Source organism: Tursiops truncatus, chromosome 14 (assembly GCF_011762595.2).
Source record: "Tursiops truncatus isolate mTurTru1 chromosome 14, mTurTru1.mat.Y, whole genome shotgun sequence".
NCBI lineage: Eukaryota > Metazoa > Chordata > Mammalia > Artiodactyla > Delphinidae > Tursiops > Tursiops truncatus.
This window is the reverse complement of record NC_047047.1, coordinates 57,213,860-57,236,916: the sequence shown is the minus strand read 5'-3', so window position 1 is coordinate 57,236,916 and position 23,057 is coordinate 57,213,860. Positions and strand designations below refer to the sequence as shown.

At 40.8% G+C, this 23,057-nt stretch overlaps 1 protein-coding gene across 15 annotated transcripts in view; it reads left to right on the top strand.

Annotated features, from left to right (window-relative positions):
* Positions 1 to 23,057, top strand: part of TMEM178A (transmembrane protein 178A) — a 249,199-nt gene that overhangs the window by 161,256 nt on the left and 64,886 nt on the right. For 13 of the 15 annotated variants that reach the window (XR_012325735.1, XR_012325727.1, XR_012325732.1 and 10 more), the window contains one exon: positions 1,230 to 1,328. The exons of 1 other annotated variant lie outside the window; for it this stretch is intronic. The gene's annotated coding sequence lies outside the window, so the exon portion shown is untranslated. Of the gene's footprint in view, positions 1 to 1,229; positions 1,329 to 11,098; positions 11,925 to 23,057 lie in introns of those variants that run through there. One more of the 15 variants, XR_012325737.1, reaches the window with a different exon arrangement.

The following is a 23,057-nucleotide window of genomic DNA, read 5'->3' as shown; positions in this document are numbered from 1 at the left end:
AAGGCCCCACTCTTAAAGCTTTCTGGTTGATTGAAGGTGCTTTGCATATTGGAAACAGGTATGAAAAGCTTTTATGTGTTAAGGGTTCTCTGAGGCAAAATTGTTAACACTACCCACCTGGTGGACCACCTGCATCGGTTTAGCTAGAACTAGTTAGAAATGCAAATTCTCAGGGCCCACCCCCAAATCTGCATGTTATCAACATCTTTAGGGGATTCTAGGCATGCTGAAGTTTGAGAAGCAGGGGCCTAGGGGACTAGTGTGTCTCTTGGAAAGGAAGGAACACCCTTTCCTTGAACAGGGCCTCTGGGGATCACAGGTAATCCTTATTTTATGTTCTAGGCACTGGGCTAAGAACTTTACACAACTTACCTCATTTTAATCCTTCAGCAGTTCTAAGGAGGCAGTATTAGAATTAATGCCACTTTACAGATAAGGAAACTGAGATATAAAATCATTAAGCAATTTGCCCAAACCCACATGCCCTAAGTAGGAGAACCGGGATTTACATCTAGGCTGCCACTCTTTGGCAGGACGTGATTCAGTCTTTTTCACTTGGGTTTTTTTTTTTTTTTTCTTTTTGGGGTACGCGGGCCTCTCACTGTTGTGGCCTCTCGCGTTGCGGAGCACAGGCTCCGGACGCGCAGGCTCAGCAGCCATGGCTCACGGGCCCAGCTGCTCCGCGGCATGTGGGATCCTCCCGGACCGGGGCACGAACCCGCGTCCCCTGCATCGGCAGGCGGATCCCCAACCACTGCGCCATCAGGGAAGCCCTTCATTTGGGTTTTGAGCCATCTACAGGATGGGCAGATAGGGAGTTCTGTGGGTCCTACCCACATGGGTTTGCTTTGTCCTTTCCAAAAAGCCTGGGATTTCCTGCTTAAAAGTCCCACAGAATCTAGATGGTGGAGTGACTTTCCCAGATCACATAGTTAATGGTATAATCCTGGCTGGAGTGCAGGCTCTCTGACCTTTCATCTCATATGTTACAATAAAAAAAAAAACAAAAAGCAAAACTGAGACCATAAAATTGAACTGAAATACCGTCTTTTAGGAATAATATCTGTTAAATTTGGAGGTTTACTCTTACATGACTCAAGATAGCTCAAGGAAAGGGGACTTATTTAAAAGTGGGGGTGGAGGGAGTCAGTGACACCCCTCCTTTCACCCATCGCAGTCTCTTGAAGCACATGTTCTGTTTCTCTGTTCTCTTCCTCTCCCTTCTGCAGGCAAGGCTGTCTCCACTACTCCTCTGCTTATGGGTGAATGAAAATGGCCACCCCAGCCCTGATTGGACAACATCCTTCATTTCACACGTCAGCAATCATGTGAGCATGGTTTTGTGTCTCTTATTTCTAATTCTCCAGTCAGAGAATTCTAGGCTATTCACTGATCTCTCATATTAATCAGCCAAGTCAAGTTGTTATTAAAACAAAGGCAAGAAGGCTACCCCTTTCAGTAGGGGCATGGGGGTAATTCCAAATAATGGATTGTAGAGTAGGCAACCCTGCCCAAATGTTCTACTACATTTAAAAAAAAAATAAGATCATACCTCTTGTAGCTTTTTTTTTTTTTTTTTTTTTACTATTTTGCCAAAATACTTCCCTGCCTATAAATAATCTCGTACCTCCTCAGTTTTTGTGATGGTGATACAAACGGCATATCCATTGTGTATGGCTCTGCCTCGGTTTGCTCAACCAGTTGCTGTTGGTGGGTTTTCTTTCCTCCAGGTATTTGCCAATATAGTCAATGTTGTAATGAACAACGTTGTCATAAATCTTTGTGCCCAGTCTTAGTTCTTTTTTTAGGATAAATTCTTAAAAGGCAAAACTGCTATGTGAAGAAGTGTGGCCACTTTTAAGGCTTTAGAAAGAAATACATACCCCAGATACCTTCTGGAAAAGCTGTCCCAGTTCAGACTCCTACCGGCAAGGGAGTAAACCTTCCCACAACCTCACCAGCACTGGGGATTATTCTTTTTTATCTTTGCCAATTTTATAGGTAAAAATTGAGCTCATTGTTCTTTTAATTTGTGTTCTGGCTGAGGTGGAGCAATTTTTTCACATGTTCACTGGCCTTTTGTATTTCTGGTTTTGCAACATATGTCTTTTGAAAACCTCAGCTGCGCTTTACACAGGAAAAAGATTTTGGCAGTTGTCATTAAATGTCTGCTTGTTCCTTATTCTAGTGGCGTCCTTTATTTGACGCCACCAACCTGAAGGTAAACCAGCATCGCGTTATTAGGATAATAGTATTTGAGTCTTCAAACAACATGTAAAGCTAAGCCTTTAGTTTATTACACTGTCCTTTATGAAGATGTTCTAGGAGAGGCGAATCGATCTTCCAAGCTATGTGATAAAATGTCTGAGACCAGAATACCTAGTTGGCTGAAATGGTGGGATAGGGGTAAAGTGAGAATATGAAAGATGTCAAAGCAGTTGGAGTTCTTAAGGGAAGAGAGTTTTTCATACTATCCTGATCTCTAAGGAGGGGGAGAGGAATCTGTATGGGAAGTTGACTGTTACTTTTTCATCCTTGCTTTACATCCATCATTGTAAGGATGGACCCCTATCTCCTGTTCAAGTTGAAGTGTGGGTAGTTTTGAGCCTCACAGTTACTTCCTGGGACTTTGAAAATGATTCAGGATAGAAGACTCCCAAGAGATCAGATTGAGGTGACAGTAGGCTCATTGAGAATCACAAGTCAAGACATTCTGAGGAATGCGGGATGGTGGAGCTTGGCTACACGGGTCAGAGATGTCCTTCTGTATAGGCAGTCGCCTCTGGTTTGATTCGACAGGGTTTCCCAAGCTTCCCTCATGATAATGATCACCTGATGTATTCACTAAAAACAAACATTCCAGGCCCACTTATTCAGACTCTTCAGGCAAGGGCCTGATGAGTCTACCATTAGAGAAATTTGGAAAACACAAATTCAGAGGTTCTGCGGGAAGGCCTTTTATAGCAGATAGCTTTTAGGATGTCCATTCAGCCTATACGATAGCCACCAATACAATACAATACAATTCCCTACCCCTAGGTCGGACCTTAGTACTCATGGTTGGGCTTTGTCATACCCATGTCCCTGGCCGCAAAGGAAGCCAGGCTGTGCCAGTCAGATTTTCTCTTTGTAAATTAAAAATGGTATTTAGAGGTAGCCAATCTGTCTCTAGAATTGCAATATGGAATCTCAAGAGCATGGGGCAGCTATATTCTGCCATGTGGATGAAGAAGCTGTTAAGATGGTATACAGGAAGACAGAAGAATGAAACACAGATGCCCTCTTGGCTTGCAATAGCTTGACTTGCTTTCAATAACATGTATCTCTACTAAAACACTCTAATATAAAAAAAAATCATCTGCATGTAACTAAAATCTTTACCTTGAACATCAAGTGGAGTTAATGGGTCTTCTATTTTATTTTATTTTTAAAATTAATTATTTAAAAAATTTTGCATTTTATTTTATTTATTTTTTATACAGCAGGTTCTTATTAGCCATCAGTTTTATACACATCAGTGTATACATGTCAATCCCAATCGCCCAACTCATCACACCCCCACCCCCACTCCCCCGCCGCTTCCCCCCTTGGTATCCATACGTTTGTTCTCTACATCTGTGTCTCTATTTCTGCCTTGCAAACAGGTTCATCTGTACCATTTTTCTAGGTTCCACATATATGCGTTAATATACTATATTTGTTTTTCTCTCTCTGACTTACTTCACTCTGTATGACAGTCTCTAGATCCATCCACGTCTCTACAAATGACCCAATTTCGTTCCTTTTTATGGCTGAGTAATATTCCATTGTATATATGTACCACATCTTCTTTATCCATTCGTCTGTTGATGGGCATTTAGGTTGCTTCCATGACCTGGCTGTTGTAAATAGTGCTGCAATGAACACTGGGGTGCATGTGTCTTTTTGAATTATGGTTTTCTCTGGGTATTTGCCCAGTAGTGGGATTGCTGGGTCATGTGGTAATTCTATTTTTAGTTTTTTAAGGAACCTCCATACTGTTCTCCATACTGGCTGTATCAATTTCCATTCCCACCAACCGTGCAAGAGGGTTCCCTTTTCTCTACATCCTCTCCAGCATTTGTTGTTTGTAGATTTTCTGATGATGCCCATTCTAACTGGTGTGAGGTGATACCTCATTGTAGTTTTGATTTGCATTTCTCTAATAATTAGTGATGTTGAGCAGCTTTTCATGTGCTTCTTAGCCATCTGTATGTCTTCTTTGGAGAAATGTCTATTTAGGTCTTCTGCCCATTTTTGGGTTGGGTTGTTTGTTTTCTTAATATTGACCTGCATGAGCTGTTTATATATTTTGGAGATTAATCCTTTGTCTGTGGATTCGTTTGCAAATATTTTCTCCCATTCTGAGGGTTGTCTTTTTGTCTTGTTTATGGTTTCCTTTGCTGTGCAAAAGCTTTTAAGTTTCTTTAGGTCCCATTTATTTTTGTTTTTATTTCCATTACTCTAGGAGGTGGATCAAAAAAGATCTTGCTATGATTTATGTTAAAGAGTGTTCTTCTTATGTTTTCCTGTAAGAGTTTTATAGTGTCCGGTCTTACATTTAGGCCTCTAATCCATTTTGAGTTTATTTTTGTGTATGGTGTTAGGGAGTGTTATAATTTCATTCTTTTACATGTAGCTGTCCAGTTTTCCCAGCACCACTTATTGAAGAGACTGTCTTTCTCCATTGTATATCCTTGCCTCCTTTGTCATAGATCAGTTGACCATAGGTGCGTGGGTTTACCTCTGGGCTTTCTATCTTGTTCCATTGATCTATGTTTCTGTTTTTGTTCCAGTACCATATTGTCTTGATTACTGTAGCTTTGTAGTGTAGTCTGAAGTCAGGGAGTCTGATTCCTCCAACTCCGCTTTTTTCCCTCAAGACTGCTTTGGCTATTCGGGGTCTTTTGTGTCTCCATACAAATTTTAAGATTTTTTGTTCTAGTTCCGTAAAAAATGCCATTGGTAATTTGATAGGGATTGCATTGAATCTGTAGATTGCTTTGGGTAGTAGAGTCATTTTCACAATGTTGATTCTTCCAATCCAAGAACATGGTATATCTCTCCATCTGTTGGTATCATCTTTAATTTCTTTCATCAGTGTCTTATAGTTTTCTGCATACAGGTCTTTTGTCTCCCTAGGTAGGTTTATTCCTAGGTATTTGATTCTTTTTGTTGCAGTGGTAAATGGAAGTGTTTCCTTAATTTCTCTTTCAGATTTTTCATCATTAGTGTATAGGAATGCAAGAGATTTCTGTGCATTAATTTTGTATCCTGCAACTTTACCAAATTCATTGATTAGCTCTAGTAGTTTTCTGGTGGCATCTTTAGGATTCTCTATGTATAGTATCATGTCATCTGCAAACAGTGACAGTTTTACTTCTTCTTTCCAATTTGTATTCCTTTTATTTCTTTTTCTTCTCTGATTGCTGTGGCTAGGACTTCTAAAACAATGTTGAATAATAGTGGTGAGAGTGGACATCCTTGTCTTTTTCCTGATCTTAGAGGAAATACTTTCAGTTTTTCACCATTGAGAATGATGTTTGCTGTGGGTTTGTCCTATATGGCCTTTATTATGTTGAGGTAGGTTCCCTCTATGCCCACTTTCTGGAGAGTTTTTATCATAAATCGGTGTTGAATTTTGTCAAAAGCTTTTTCTGCATCTATTGAGATGATCATATGGTTTTTATTCTTCATTTTGTTAATAATGGTGTATCACATTGATTGATTTGCGTATGTTGAAGAATCCTTGCATCCCTGGGATAAATCCCACTTGATCATGGTGTATGATCCTTTTAATGTGTTGTTGGATTCTGTTTGCTAGTATTTTGTTGAGGATTTTTGCATCTATATTCATCAGTGATACTGGTCTGTAATTTTCTTTTTTTGTAGTATCTTTTTCTGGTTTTGGTGTCAGGGTGATGGTGGCCTCATAGAATGAGTTTGAGAGTGTTCTTTCCTCTGAAATTTTTTGGAAGAGTTTGAGAAGGATGGGTGTTAGCTCTTCTGTAAATGTTTCATAGAATTCACCTGTGAGGCCATCTGGTCCTAGACTTCTGTTTGTTGGAAGATTTTTAACCACAGTTTCAATTTCATGAATTGTGATTGGCCTGTTCATATTTTCTATTTCTTCCTGGTTCAGTCTTGGGAAGTTATACCTTTCTAAGAATTTGTCCATTTCTTCCAGGTTGTCCATTTTATTGGCATAGAGTTGCTTGTAGTAGTCTCTTAGGATGCTTTGTATTTCTGCAGCGTCTGTTGTAACTTCTTTTTCATTTTTAATTTTATTGATTTGAATCCTCTCCCTTTTTTTCTTGCCGAGTCTGGCTAATGGTTTATCAATTTTGTTTATCTTCTCAAAGAACTAGCTTTTAGTTTTATTGATCTTTGCTATTGTTTTCTTAGTTTCCATTTCATTTATTTCTGCTCTAATCTTTATGATTTCTTTCCTTCTGCTAACTTCGGGTTTTGTTTGTTCTTCTTTCTCTAGATCCTTTAGGTGTAAGGTTAGATTGTTTATTTGAGATTTTTTTGTTTCTTGATGTAGGCTTGTATAGCTATAAACTTCCCTCTTAGAACTGCTTTTGCTGCATCCCATAGGCTTGGGATTGTCGTGTTTTCATTTGTCTCTAGGTATTTTTTGATTTCTTCAGTGATCTCTTGGTTATTTAGTAACGTATTGTTTAGCCTCCATGTGTTTGTGTTTTTTACATTTTTCCCCCTCTAATTCATTTCTAATCTCATAGTGTTATGGTCAGAAAAGATGCTTGAAATGATTTCAATTTTCTTAAATGTACTGAGGCTTGATTTCGGACCCAAGATATGTTCTATCCTGGAGAATGTTCCATGTGCACTTGAGAAGAAAGTGTAAACTGCTGTTTTTGGATGGAATGTCCTATAAATGTCAATTAAATCTATTTGGTCTATTGTGTCATTTAAAGCTTCTGTTTCCTTATTTATTTTCATTTTGGATGATCTGTCCATTGGTGTAAGTGAGGTGTTAAAGTCCCCCACAATTATTGTGTTACTGTCGATTTCCTCTTTTATAGCTGTTAGCAGTTGCCTTATGTTGAGGTGCTCCTATGTTGGGTGCATATATATTTTTAATTGTTATATCTTCTTCTTGGATTGATCCCTTGATCACTATGTAGTGTCCTTCCTTGTCTCTTGTAACATTCTTTATTTTACAGTCTATTTTATCTGATATGAGTATTGCTACTCCAGTTTTCTTTTGATTTCCATATGCATGTAATATCTTTTTCCATCCTGTCACTTTCAGTCTGTATGTGTCCCTAGGTCTGAAGTGGGTCTCTTGTAGACAGCATATATATGGGTCTTATTTTTGTATCCATTCAGCAAGCCTGTGTCTTTTGTTTGGAGCATTTAATCCATTCACGTTTAAGGTGATTATCGATATGTATGTTCCTATGACCATTTTCTTAATTGTTTTGGGTTTGTTTTTGTAGGTCCTTTTCTTCTCTTGTGTTTCCCACTTAGAGAAGTTCCTTTAGCATTTGTTGTAGAGCTGGTTTGGTGGTGCTGAATTCTCTTAGCTTTTGCTTGTCTGTAAAGCTTTTGATTTCTCCATAGAATCTGAATGAGATCCTTGCTGGGTAGAGTAATCTTGGTTGTAGGTTCTTCCATTTTATCACTTTAAGTATATCATGCCACTCCCTCTGGCTTGTAGAGTTTCTACTGAGAAATCAGCTGTTAACCTTATGGGAGTTCCCTTGTATGTTATTTGTCATTTTTCCCTTGCTGCTTTCAATCATTTTTCTTTGTCTTTAATTTTTGGCAATTTGATTACTATGTGTCTCAGCGTGTTTCTCCTTGGGTTTATCCTGTATGGGACTCACTGCGCTTCCTGGACTTGGGTGGCTATTTCCTTTCCCATGTTAGGGAAGTTTTCGACTATAATCTCTTCAAATATTTTCTCGGGTCCTTTCTCTCTCTCTTCTTCTTCTGGGACCCCTATAATGCGAATGTTGTGGCATTTAATGTTGTCCCAGAGGTCTCTTAGGCTGTCTTCATTTCTTTTCATTCTTTTTTCTTTATTCTCTTCCACAGCAGTGAATTCCACCATTCTGTCTTCCAGGTCACTTATCTGTTCTTCTGCCTCAGTTATTCTGCTATTGATTCCTTTTAGTGTAGTTTTCATTTCAGTTATTGTATTGTTCATCTCTGTTTGTTTGTTCTTTAATTCTTCTGGGTCTTTGTTCAACATTTCTTGCATCTTCTCGATCTTGGCCTCCATTCTTTTTCTGAGGTCCTGGGTCATCTTCAGTATCATTATTCTGAATTCTTTTTCTGGAAGGTTGCTTATCTCTGCTTCATTTAGTTGTCTTCCTGGGATTTTATCTTGTTCCTTCATCTGGTACATAGCCCTCTGCCTTTTCATCTTGTCTATCTTTCTGTGAATGTGGTTTTCGTTCCACAGGCTGCAGGATTGTAGTTCTTCTTGCTTCTGCTATCTGCCCTCTCGTGGATGAGGCTATCCAAGAGGATTGTGCACGTTTCCTGATGGGACAGACTCTGGGTCTTCTATTTTAAAAATGAAAATTATTCTGGAAAGATTAGGGCTATCAAAAATACATAATTTAATGTAAATTACTTTAACCGGATTACTGCAAACTCTGGCAACAGGAGTGTTATTTTTAGGGAAGAGGGTGGGGAGTGGGCCATGAAGGTGATGTGAGGAGAGGCAAAATAGGTGAAGAGTCACAGCAGTGGTTTTAGAGACTAACAAGGGAGCATGGAGCCTGGATATGGTCATTTCTATGTGGTGTTTACACATTTTCCCCGTGTGCTGGAGAGTGTGCAGGTATTTCCAATCTAGGCTGATCTAACCACCAGTGTGAGTGTCAGGTGGCATTTAGGATCTGTCAGTTTCAGTTTTTGCTGCTGTAAGTAATACCTGGTTAGGATTCTCGAACTGAAGATTAAAAACATGAGTGGGTTATTTGAAGACAACACAGTGTGCTTAGTAGAGTTGATTTAGTGTTCATTCAACTAGTCAGCTCATTACACAGGTAGTTATGTTTAGCTCTTTCTCATCACACAAGGGCAAGACAAATTTTTCCTCCCTAACTCTCAGGGCTGAGTGCATATCTCTTCTGGGTGTCTTGATCCATTTTTCCCTTTTGTTCATGATTAAAGGTCTATGGACTCCTTCAGGAAGTTGTCTCAGAATTCCATTAGCATCACAGTTTCTAGACTTTCCTACCAGGTCAGTAACTTGTTAAAAGCTCACCTTCTGGTTCCTGAGATTTCTCTTTGGCTTTCTGCACATTTGGTCCTCATCCATTCTACTATCTCCTGTTTTTCCCACTATTTTCCTATTTTTATTTCATGTGTGTAGCTGGAAGGGGAGCTCCATATCTCCCAGGAAGGCTTGCTGTTGAAGAGGGAAATATCTGACTTCCCAGGAGCTTAAGGTTCTTCATATTCTTTTAAAACAAGCCCCAACATGGGACTTCCCGGGTGGTCCAGTGGTTAAGGCTCTGCGCTTCCACTGCAGGGGCTGGTGGGGCGGGGTGTGGGTTTAATCCCTGGTCAGGGAATTAAGATCCTGCATGCCAGTGGTGTGGCTGAAAAGAAAAGGAAAAAAACAAAAAAACGCAACCCATGGAAGGAGGAAAAGCCACTGAGCTTTGAAGACATTGGCAAACCTTTCAGGATCTGAGGCACTGCTGCCTTTAACCCTTTATTGCCACATCAATGATTCATTTTGTTGTTTTAAGGACCTCCCTTCCTTTGCTAGGGAGGTACTTTTGCATTTCACTCTAAGTTCCCCAGAAAGCTACAAATGTGAGCTTAATCTAGGTTGTTTGATGCAATTATAATTTTATCTGATGGTCTGGGTGATACATTTAGAAAAGGAGTATCTGAGGGCTGGTCCTGGAGGTCCAGTTCTAGGTCCCTGGCTGAGTTCACAAGGAAAACACATCGCAAGGAGGACATATCTGATCTCTGGGAGCCAAAAGGACCCTAAGGTTACATTCTGCCTGAGAATGGGGCTCCCTGATGCTCTTCAGCTGTGGGCTGGGAAGGCATACTAGAATGAAGCTAAGAAAATCTGTGCTTTCTTGAGAGCTTCTTTTTTTAAAATTTTTTTTAAAAATTAAAAAAAAATTTTAATTGAAGTATAGTTGGTTTACAACGTTGTGTTAGTTTCTGGTGTACAGTAAGGTGATTCAGTTTTGTGTGTGTGTGTGTGTGTGTATGTGTATATATATGTATATTCTTTTTCAGATTCTTTTCCATTATAGGTTATTACATGATACTGAATATGGTTCCCTGTGCTATACAGTAGGACCTTTTTGTTTATCTGTTTTATATACAGTAGTGTGTATCTGTTAATCCCAAGCTCCTAATTTATCCCTCCCCCGCTTCCCCTCTGGTAACCATAAGCTTGTTTTCTATGTCTGTGAGTCTGTTTCTATTTTGTAAATAAGGTCATTTGTATCTTTTTTAGATTCCACACATAAGAGATATCCTATGACCTTTGTCTTGACACCTTCTTAAGGAAGGGGTGTAACAATATGGAGATTTGCATGTGTAATAAATTTTTATTAACTCTTATGTCAGTTTTCAGAGTACTTTGCAAATGCGAACTCCCAGCTCTCACTGTGCATGATTTTTCTCATTTATGGCTGGGCAAACAGAAGCATAAAGAGCAGCAATGACTGGTCTGAGATCACTGAGTTAGTGAAATAGGCAGAGCTCATAGACTAATTATCTCTTACTGCACCTCTTGCCCAGCCAGTCACCCTCACCCTTAGTCTTCCCTGACAGCTGCCATCCACAGCTCCTTAGGAAAAGGGAAATTCAAGCACAGATGAAGGAAAAGGAAATTGTTTCAGTCCAGTGTTCTCTTAACATTTAATTCAAACCTGTGCTGTTGGACTAGCAGCCCCCATGTGATTTAACATAGTGACGATTAAGTCTAAAGAGAAAAGCATATGTACAGTAAACTAACACTGATGCATTTTGGGGGAGAGAACTGCTGACTCGCGAAATACACATTTATTTCCACCACGTGGCTATAGTGACTGCTATTTGTTTCTTTCTGTTCACTCAGGGATTAAATTGAGTTTAAGCAGCCTGGAACAGTTTGATGCCTTCTCCTTTCAGCCATGGCAAGTGCCAGGTGGCCTGCCTCTAGAATCTGACATCCTGTTGGTGAGGATAACGACCCACAACTGAGATCCTTTGGCTTTCTTTAGGCCCGTCTACGAGAAATAAATCAGAATGATGCAGAGCTAAGAGCATGAACTTTGGCCACAAATGGTCTTAGGTCCGAATTCTGCCAGTAATGGTGTGACTGGGTCCTCTGTGAGAATTGTCTTTCAGGTCATGATTAAATAGCATATGATAGGTGGGTAATAATAATGATAGTAGTAATAGTAATTGTTATTAAAGCAGCCACCATTAAATGAGTACTTACTACACACCAATCACTGTGCTAAGTGGTCTCAGTCTTGACAACAGCAATAGGAAACGGGTACTGCTAATAAATGTATACTTAATGTCAGTTGCTCTTTTCCTTGACTGAGTAGGTATTTACTGAGCATTGGATACGTGCAGACATCATACTAGGTGTTGGTGATTTAGCATTAAATGGGTCGTGATACCACCTCTCAAGGAGTTCTTGTACTCTTGGGGGAATGGGGAAGAAGACAAAGGAAATACGAAATGATAAGGACTATCAGGGGGTATGATGGGAGCAAATGGAGGGGAGAATATGAAACAAAGTAGGAGTTAGGGAAGGTTGAACCCTCAGGGTTCTGTGGCTCAGGAGATTGCTGGACTGCTAAGGTCATGGACTTCTGAGTTCAAGTCCAGCGCCCTCTACTAATCCTTCCCTCCTAGATGAGCGTCATCACTAAGACAAGACCCTGGGAAGCTTCTTCCCAAGGAAAGGATTACTTTAAGGAAAAAAAAACAAGAATCTTTATTGTGAAAGTTTTCAAATTCACAAAAACAGAGAGAACAGAATAATAGACTCTTTTACTCATCCTCCACATTCAGTAATCATCAACATTTTGCCACATAAGCTACGTGCAAAGGACACTTTTACTGGGGGGCTCTGCGGGTGATTCCGAAGAGACTATATAAATCCTTTGTCCATTTCCCCTTGTCCTATATCCATAAACTGGATCTTCTCTCCTCCCTCCGTTGTGAAGACACCCCTTGATTCTAACAGGAGAGTGAGTGTCGGGCCTGTGATCCAACCTCCATCACTGCTGGAGTAGGACAGCCCCACATATATGCTGGAATAGCATCTCCTTTTAAACAAAGACAGGATTATTATTGCAGTAGTCAGATTTGCATTTTGCACATACGCACTTTTTTTTTAAACATCAGTCATAATGCCTGGTTTGGTGAACAATGCCTTAATCATCACATGGTCGGTGTAGTAAGACCATCTTTAGCAAATGGATTGGACACAATAGACATCTTGGTTAAGATGCTAGACCTCACTGGGTGACTATTGTCACCCACATCTATTATGTGGCAATCATCTGGTGAATGCTAGATCTGACTGTGAAAATAGATTTGCACTTTGTCTTTTTTTTTTCCTCCTTATTCTCCATCAGTCCCAGCCCCTGGAAAGGAGTCTGTCTCAGGCAGCATGCTCTGAGTAGCGATTTTGAAGGCAGGGGAAAGAAAAAACCAAAAACCAAAAATGAGTGCTTAGACTACTAACCCATGGAATTTATTTTGCGGTGCATATTTTCGATTACAAAAGAACTGATTGAGCTTATGAAACAAGACTAAGTCATATCTGGAAGGGAAATTCTCTCTAGCATTCAGTAAAGAGATTGATTGGGTTTACCAAAGTTAGAATAAGGCTGCTTTTGTTAAAAAGGAAGTGATTAGGTACAGGGGAAATCATTTTGGATTGTCAGATAAGAGTCTTAATTTCAACTCCCAGGTTCTGCTTTGATGAACCAGGCTATATTTGGCAAGGCACCTCACACCTCTGGTCTCAGTTTCCTTATCTGTAAAATACAGGTAAGGGTTTAATGATCTTCTTAGTCTCTGATATTTTGGGACTTTAAGAGGGTTTAATGCAATGCAGTGGTTAAAAGCAAGTCTTTAGGAGTTGGATAAAGCTGGGTTTCAGGCCTATGTCAGCTGCCTGTTAGCTGTGTGATCTTAAAAAATTCACTTAACCTTTCTGTTCTCCATCTTCACAGTTTGTAAAACTAGTACAGTAGTAATAGTTCAGCCAAGAACTATTAGATCAAATGTATTGTGCTTCACATAGTTCCTGGCACATTTAAACCCAATAAATGGGATTTCTTCCTGTTGTGTGCTCTTGTTACCTAAATAATCAGAGATCCAGGGAGAAAAACAAAGCCCCAACAAAATTTTACTGGAAGATGAAGCAAGATCCCTGTCCCCAGCTAGCAATATTTTCACAAGGACTTTGCTCTGATTCAGTGCTAGCATGCGTGAAGATGCATTATGGGCTCAGTGCCACGTCTGTGGTTCATTTCTAATTTCATTCATTTAAACAACCAACCAGCATTCACCCAGTGCCCTCTAGGTTCTTGAGATCCTACTGGCCTTGAGGATGAAAAGGCAAATGTACCGTCTTCCCTGCTATCACGGGGCTTACAGTAGAGAGGGCAGAGGTAGACCTAAGCAATATTATCGCATTACTCTCTTCACCAGCTCTTTCTTTCTTTGTGCTTTCTGGAAATTCTTTCAGATTTGGAACTCAGAGGCCGATGCCCATTTTAAGTTTGCCTTAAAGTCAGATTTCTCTGTGATCTGAAGTTCAGATGCCTCACTGGGTATCTTCTCAAACCACATAACTTCAGATTCTCTGTGTTGAAGTCTGTTATCGGTTCAATTCTTCTCTTTCTAAAAAGAGTTAAGAATATTTGAAACAAACTGGGAAAGTGTGCAGATGTTTGTACAGCTATTTGAAACAAACAAGCAAACAAAACGAGAAGAGTGAGTAGCCCGGTTCCACTTTAAAAAATAATAACCTTAGTTAACTTCTGCTGAGTCCTCTTTATAATATAAACAGGCAGTGCTCGAAGCAATTTGTATATAATCATTTATTAATCCTCACAACAGCCGTGGTAAATAGATTCGAGGATAATTCCTGTTTTGCTGGTGAGAAAAACTGAGGGACAGGCAGGTTGAGTCAGTTGCTAGTCAGACAACTAGTATGTGGCTAAATTGGGATTTAATCTTACCGTCTGACCCCAGAACGAGGCACATATCCAGTGGTTTCTGAATGGCACGAGATACTTGTAATAATTTTCTATTGTTTTATTAAATATTGAGCTCAAGAAAATTAAATCACAGGGGACTGCAAATATAATTCAAACTTTTATTAAATGTCAGAATATCAGATAGTTGGATGCACTTTACTTCTGGGCAATGATCCCGGTTTGAAGCATATATTTAAGTATTTGCTGCTGTGATTATTGTGTTGATTTCTAGTGGCAAATCAGATTACACAGTGAGGAGGATTAAGTTACTGACACACACTTTGGGGAGGACACCTTTTGATCTTGGTTTGGGAGTTCAGATGTTCCCTTACAAGGAGCAGGCCTTCTCCTTGTCTATTTCCTTTGAACTATCTGCTGTATGGAGAGAGTTGTCATTTAACTTGAACTTGTGAGTTCTGAAAGGGACATTTATTCTTTTTCCTTCTGCAAGATGCATGCCACCAGAAATAAATGCTCTTGGTTTGTAAGTTTAGAGCTGCTATCATAACCACTTTTTGTTTAGTTTGGAAAACTCCAATCTGCTACCTACTCCATCTTTTTTTTTCTTCCTAAAAGTTCTTTCAAACATAATTCTTTTAGTGGAATAAAAGATTTTTTTTCTGTCTTAATGTACTATAAATAGTCATCTTTTTTTTTAAATTGGGGTATAGTTGCTTTACAATGTTGTGTTTCTGCTGTACAACGAAGTGAATCAGCTCTATGTATACATATATCCCCTCCCTCTTGGACCTCCCTCCCCACCCCCCATCCCACCCATCGAGGTCACCACAGAGCACCGAGCTGAGCTCCCTGTGCTATACAGCAGGTTCCCACCAGCTATCTACTTTACACATGATAATGGATATATGTCAATCCCAATCTCCCAATTCATCTCCCGTCTCCTCCCCCCAACCCATGTCTACATGTCTGTTCTCTACGTCTGTGTCTCTATTCCTGCAAATAGGTTCATCTGTACCATTTTTCTAGATTCCACATATATGCGTTAATATACGATATTCGTTTTTCTCTTTCTGACTCACTTCACTCTGTATGACAGACTCTAGGTCCATCCATGTCTCTACAAATGACCCAGTTTCGTTCCTTTTTATGGCTAATATTCCATATTATATATATGTACCACATCTTCTTTATCCATTCATCTGTCAGTGGACACTTAGGTTGCTTCCATGTCCTGGCTATTGTAAATAGAGCTGCAATGACCATTGTGGTACATGACTCTTTTTTTTTTTTTTTTTGCTGATTCACTTTTTTTTTTAACATCTTTATTGGAGTATAATTGCTTTACAATGGTGTGTTAGTTTCTGCTTTATAAGAAAGTGAATCAGCTATACATATACATATATCCCCATATCTCTTCCCTCTTGCATCTCCCTCCCTCCCACCCTTCCTATCCCACCCCTCTAGGTGGTCACAAAGCACAGAGCTGATCTCCCTGTGCTATGCAGCTGCTTCCCACTAGCTATCTATTTTACATTTGGTAGTGTATATATGTCCATGCCACTCTCTCACTTCATCCCAGCTTAACCTTCCCCCTCCCTGTGTCCTCAAGTCCATTCTCTACATCTGCTTCTTTATTCCTGTCCTGCTCCTAGGTTCATCAGAACCATTTTTTTTTTAGATTCCATATATATGTGTTAGCATATGGTATTTGTTTTTCTCTTTCTGACTTACTTCACTCTGTATGACAGACTCTAGGTCCATCCACCTCACTACAAATAACTCCATTTCTTTTCATGGCTGAGTAATACTCCATTGTATATATGTGCCACATCTTCTTTATCCATTCATCTGTCGATGGACACTTAGGTTGCTTCCATGACCTGGCTATTGTAAATAGAGCTACAGTGAACATTGTGGTACATGACTCTTTTTGAATTATGGTTTTCTCAGTAGTGGGATTGCTGGGTCATATGGTAGCTCTACTTTTAGTTTTTTAAGGAACCTCCATACTGTTCTCCATAGTGGCTGTATCAATTTCCATTCCCACCAACAGTGCAAGAGGGTTCCCTTTTTCCACACCCTCTCCAGCGTTTATTGTTTGTAGATTTTTTGATGATGACCATTCTGACCGGTGTGAGGTGATACCTCTTTGTAGTTTGATTTGCATTTCTCTAATGATTAGTGATGTTGAGCATCTTTTCATGTGCCTCTTGGTCACCTGTATGTCTTCTTTGGAGAAATGTCTATTTAGGTGTTCTGCCCATTTTTTGATTGGGCTGTTTGGGTTTTTTTGATACTGAGTTGCATGAGCTGTTTATATATTTTGGAGATTAATCCTTTGTCAGTTACTTCGTTTACAAATATTTTCCCCCATTCTGAGGGTTGGCTTTTACAGCTACACGTAAAAGAATGAAATTAGAACACTCCCTAACACCATACACAAAAATAAACTCAAAATGGATTGGAGACCTAAATGTAAGACCAGACACTATAAAACTCTTAGAGGAAAACATAGGAAGAACACTCTTTGACATAAATCCCAGCAGGATCCTTTTTGACCTACCTCCTAGAGTAATGGAAATAAAACCCAAAATAAACAAATGGGACCTAAAGAAACTGCAATAGTCATCTTTTAAGTCTGCATCTCCTCCAAGAGCCATCTAGATCACTTGCTTCTTGGACCGTCTTTATTCCTCTGACTTCACCCTCCATAACTCCTGAAAGCTGGCCTTAAAAATGGCCCTAATTCCAACTTCCTTTCCACCTCAGTTCCAGAATCAATCCTGGCAGGAAGTGTATCAGTCTCACCTCTGGGATTAGTTCACATTCCCGGCCTGGGCACCCAGTGACACGGTGGGCCCCATGCTCTTCCTCGTCACCCAATCCTGATAGCAGCCTCTTACCTGACATTGCAGTTGAGCCTGCCCTAAGACTCTCTTGCTACTGTGTTCCTCCCTTTGGGCTGAAACTCTGCATATCCACAAACTGTGAACTGCGCCTGACCTCATTATGCCCTTGGATAATTATGCCTCGAGACTGAGTCTGACTCTCTCCGCCCAGAGCCGAGGGCAAAGCATAAGCTGGGAATGCTGGGCTGAACGCTCTGGTTGCCTGTGGGGGCAGTTATAGGAGTGAGTGCCGAGGATAGGCTCAAGGGGCCGCGATGCCCGAGATTCTAGAAAAGGAGTTGAAGCATCACTAAACGAGGAAGGAGAAACATCATGAGCTTAGAGTTGAAGGGGTACATTATTGTACAAAAGAACAGGTGGACAGAGGTGCCCAGACTGAAACTGGGGCTGAAATGAACGGTTGGCTAGCACAGAGGCCAGGCAGGGCACTAGGTGAGGGATGGTGGTAGAAAGGACGAGTCCTGTGGGCCCTGTGACCCTTTTGTATGGCAGGCAGTGTACCTGTCAGGATGGGCTCAGGACCTTCAATTGTGCAGCTGGCCCGGCGTGTACTCTGGTTCAGGACGCCCATTCCTGCCTGCTCTTGGCTGCCAAGGCCTCAGCAAGCCTCCTGCCTGCCCGAGTCTGGGCTCTGTCCCATTTTCAGTTTAATAGAATTGATGTTACTCAGCGCTCCCAGGACACATGGCATTGCCCTGTTTGGCTCTGGTCCTGATTTCAACAGAAGGGGAAAAGAAAAGAGGGCTGCCAACAAGGCCATTTCCTTCAACTCTAAGTCCCACTGTGCCCCCGGCTTCTTATGAGTGACAAGCCTGAAGGATTCTGAGTAGCATTTTTCAATTAAAGTGTTTCATTTTATGTTTGTCTATCATAGAACATAAATAGTGGAGGGAAGAGATCATCTCTAATTAAAGTCAGCAAGTGTTTATCAAATGTCTATTAGTTATTGGTCTTACTCGTATCCCTAACCTTGTTATAAAAGTCACAGAGGCAAAAATGATATAAAATATGGTTCTAGACTTCAGGGGCTTACCCAGAAATCATTATGAATTAAAGTCTTTAATGTATATAGAAGTATAACTACTATCACAATATGATTTATGGGTTTAGATATACCATGACTCAAATTATACCAACCAAAGAGAAACCACACAGAGAAACTTCGTTGTAATCTTGCTTTCTAGCACCAGTCTCTAAAGGAATTCTAACTTTAAGCCCCAAAGTTCCAAGAGTCCCTTTGTTATAACTAGTAATAAAATCTCTCTCTCTCTCTCTTTCTCTCTCTCTCTCTCTCTCTCTCTCTCTCTCTCTCTCTCTCTCTCACACACACACACACACACACACACACACACACACACACACACACACACACTTCCACCTTGCAATGTTACTAGCAAGTCAGATCAGCCATAACGCTGGCCAGTGAATAGCTCCTGGCTGGCTGGCTGATCAGCCCATACATTGTTTGGCAAATTGGATCAAGCCACAGAAAAGTAGCCTCAGATAAAGTGAGCGATTTAACATAATTTACTTTCTCATAGTGGGAGGCTCTGTTTAATTTTCACACCCCTGTGTCTGATGTCTTTTCATGAAATATAGTAGTCTACTTCTCAAAACTTCCCTGCTGGTGAAAAGCATGCATTTATTTTTTAAAATACATTCTTAATTTCTGGTCCATAGGAATAAACCATGCCTCTGGGATAGAAATGCATTGCATGGATACACTTTGTGAAGGTAAACACACAGAGGCATCCTACTTTCTGTTAATTAACGATAGTGATGCCAAGTTTTTATAGGAAACCAATTTTGCTTTTAAACACCAGGGAGATCTTTGAGCGTAAGAAACATTTCAATTTAGGAAAACTGTAGCATGCCCCAAAGTCCAAATGTAGCAGGTGAATTACAGTTGGTATAGAAAATTAGATGCATCAGGAATTGTTCCATGAATGTTCAGTAAATACAACTGGACCACTGAAGGCATTTTCTCAAAGCTGAAGTCAACTCCAAAAGTTGGGATTTGTTCCAGCATTTTCCCAAGAGTTGGAGTTCACATGCATGGACTGGGACTGTGGGAGCTGAGAAAGGCCATAGTAGTGAACAGCCCACTGGGTAGAACCATGCCCTGGGCGGGCCAGGGCTTTGCCAGACTGATGAAGCGTGGATATTCCTTGTCTCCAAATGGAGACCAAGTCTGACCTTTTTGGAGGATGGGAGTTTCAGCTTCCTCTTGTTTCTATTCATTAGGAAGTTATTTATGAATGTCCACTAACTGTGACATGACCTCCTTGGTGTATTTAAAGCAACCCTAGGCTGGTGTTGTCAAAAGTTTCATTGTACACACAGATGCTGCAAGTCAGCAGGAGCGCAGAGTTTGACAGGGTGAGTGGCAAACGATGCGAGGGCTGAGTCACTGCAGAGCATGCCACACGACCCCTCTCATGTAACGGGTTCTATTCTCGTGCCCTTACTGACTGCCCCATCTAGACTCGTCTGCCTTGGACTCTGCACCATTGTCTGCCTGGAAGCATAGTTGGTGATAAAGAATGGTGAAAGTGAGGACAGTTACTTAAAGTGGAAACCCCCAAGTCTAGGTCCTCTGAGCCCCCATAAAGATGTCTGCACTTTGACTTCCAGGAATCAGTTCTATAGAAATACTCAAACAAGTGTCTACAAGTCCATCCGCAATGAAGACACGTACAAGAATGACAAATTGGAAACAACCTAAATGGGAGGGGGGCCATCAATTATGGTATTATTTATGCAATGGAATATTATATAGCTGTGAAAACAGCCAAGCAGCTTTATGTGAATAAAGCTGCCCACTGTAGATTGCTGAGGAAAAAACTATCTGTCTAATCTATCTATCTGTCTATCTATCTATCATGATCCCATTTCTGTGTTTAAAAAATTATGTGTGTGTAGCAGTGCTGCCCTGGGGGACTGGAATTGGGAAAGCTGAGGGAAGGATCATCACTTTGGCTTTCTACATTTCTGTTTTACTGGGAAGTTTGCAGTTAACATGTATTACTTTTGTAACTAAATATATATTTGCAAAAAGGAGATTAAATAATTTAAAAGCTTTTCAGTCAAGATGCCCAGAGTAATCCTGGGATTACACAGTAGCCAAAAAGAATAAATCCATAATTATAAGCAGAGGTTCCATCATTGCTCCAGGCTCTTGAATGAAGCATTTCATCCGAGTGTATTTCTAGGAATATGTGTTCTGTCTTTTAAGAGAAGGTGCAACTATAAGTCCAAGTTGTTTATTGGCCTGACCCCTTTGTTCTAACAGCTTAGTGATACTATTAATAACATTCATTATTCATTTCCTATTTTATGGTTTACAAAGCACTTTTCACGTCTTGAATAATACAACAAAGCTGTGAAGGGGTACTAGTATCCTTGTTTTCAGAAAAAGTAATTGGGGTTCAGGGAAGTTTGGAGATATGCTCTGAATCACACAATTAGGGCAGAACTGCGGTAGGAGTCAAATAGGGATTCTATCCCCAGTTAGCCATTAATTCTAGAAGTCACTGTTTTTCTAGGTCTCAGATTCCTCAACTATGCAACTGGGATGGTGAAGTTCTCCAAGTATAAAAGTATACAATTGTTTAAGTGAAACCAAGTAGATCCTTCCTATCTAACACCCTGCAATTAACTTTGGGACAATTCTATGGATGTGTTTAAAGATACATTGTAAAGACGTGGCAGTCATTCTTTCTATTAGCACATTTAGGTGTGAAGTTAAAGGCTGTATATTTGTGAAGTGATTCAAAGGACAAATTATTGCAGATTGGTTGGAAGGAACCCAAGGTGATATGGTCACATCCCTGCCATGACCCTCCATCCCAGGTGGTGCAGATGGTCATGGCCCACCAGAGGTGAATTGTAGTTCTTCTTTCCTGGCCTTGGTAATTCCAGCTACTTATATAAGCATTCCACGTGAATTAGAGTCGAGAGATGGTTTTATACAGGTCTAGTTGGTACATGGTAGTTCTAAATAGCTGTTTGCTAATAACTGGATTTGCAGTGTAAATATTTGGCGATGGGTCATAAAAGAAATTTACTTTTCCTATGACTGAACTATTGGTCTTATTAGTACCATCTCCCAAGTAACCGATTCCTAATCTTTTCACTAATCAACACAATTTTCATGAACCTACCGCCATAAGGCTGTGTTTTTGTTTTGTTTTGTTTTTTGCGGTACACGGGCCTCTCACTGTTGTGGCCTCTTTCATTGCGGAGCACAGGCTCCGGACGCGCAGGCTCAGCGGCCATGGGCTCACAGGCTCAGCCACTCTGCGGCATGTGGGATCTTCCCGGACCGGGGCACGAACCCGTGTCCCCTGAATCGGCAGGCGGACTCTCAACCGCTGCGCCACCAGGGAAGCCTGGGCTGTGTTTTAAGACATAGCTTTTTGTTTTTATTCAGGAATGGTGAGGACAATAGATCAAGAGATGACTGTCATTGAAAAATTAGTTACTCACAGTTCCCAAGGGGAGGGGCTCCGCCATGCCTGGGGGAGGGGGAGGAGAATGCGGGGAATCAGTCAGGAGGCGGAAGGACCAAGGGGAAAACAACAGCAAGATCCCTCTTTGTGGTTTCCGCGGGGAGAAGCAGGTGAGGCGGGGTAAACAAGTTTAGGATTGACTAGTTTGAATAACTCCAATGGGTTCTGGGATATAAGGGCTGTCTCTGGCTCTTTGGTACCCTGGCCCTGGTGTGATTAGGGCAGGGGGACAGTGGCTCAGCGTGCAGAAGCCCAATAAAGGCGGTGGTTAGGCTCCCATGGCTCTGAGTGGGTTGGTTTGCATATGAAAGGCGTGCTCCTGGCCCGGTTCTTAATTCTCTCTGGAATTGGCTGGCCCTGGGAGAGGCAGTCTCTCCAGGGTCAACAAGACCCCAGGTGTCCAAGCTTCAGAATAAAAAGGCATGCTACAAGGCTGATCTAAATTAGGGTAGCCTTAGAAGGAAGCAAAGAATTGTCAAGCAGCGGTGCTAATAAAAATTGGGTATATAACCTATCATTCTGTATAATATTATGTGTACTGACATAGCATACTTTCATCGTGGATCACTGGTTTGGCATTAGTAAGTCTGGGAAAGGCTTGTACGTGTTTTCTTCCAAGAGCACTAGATCACTTTGTCCTATGAGCTAGTTTATTTCTTCAGTTCTCCAGCAATGAAGCTGTACAATTAACAGGTGGCGGTGGGTTCTTAGTGGTGGGATTTTCTAGCCCCTCCCACCTCACCCCCTATACATACACACATTATTAACTTATGTATATTGAGAGGTAGTACATACTTACAAATATGTGTGAGTGCAAGCTGATATATATACATACCTTTAATCAAGGTATAGGAAGACAAAACATAAACCTTAATTTAAGTACCATGGACTTTCAACAAAAAAGCATCTTAAAGTTGAATGGGATTTATCACATTATTGCCCCTCCACTCCCAACACCTGCCCCTTCCCTTGTCTAGTTAGAGATCTCTGAACAACGTACAAGTAAGCACACATCTTTTCATTTTTTCAGGAATGACTTATGTAAAGACATCATCAGGATCAATAGATTTGTGTGCTGCTGTAATGTATGATGCCCTTGAGCAAGTCTACTTAAAAAATTAGCCCACATGTATTATTGAACACTGGTCTTATTTTTACATGTGAATGATGAGTGCCATTTGACTCTATCCTCTTCTACACACACCCACGGGGCAGGCACACCCTCTTGAACACCAGTGAGACGGGGCGAGCCACTGGCTTCTACAGAGCACCACTGGCCTGTGTTCCGAGAATTTTCTCCCCTGTTGGTCTGGCAAGACAATGCTTATACACAAACATGTTTTATACCCATTTGCTGGTCCAGCCAGAGAAGCGACGGGGCCGGGGTAGGGTGGTTTCTGAGCCAGAAGCTCTCTCTGTTGGAA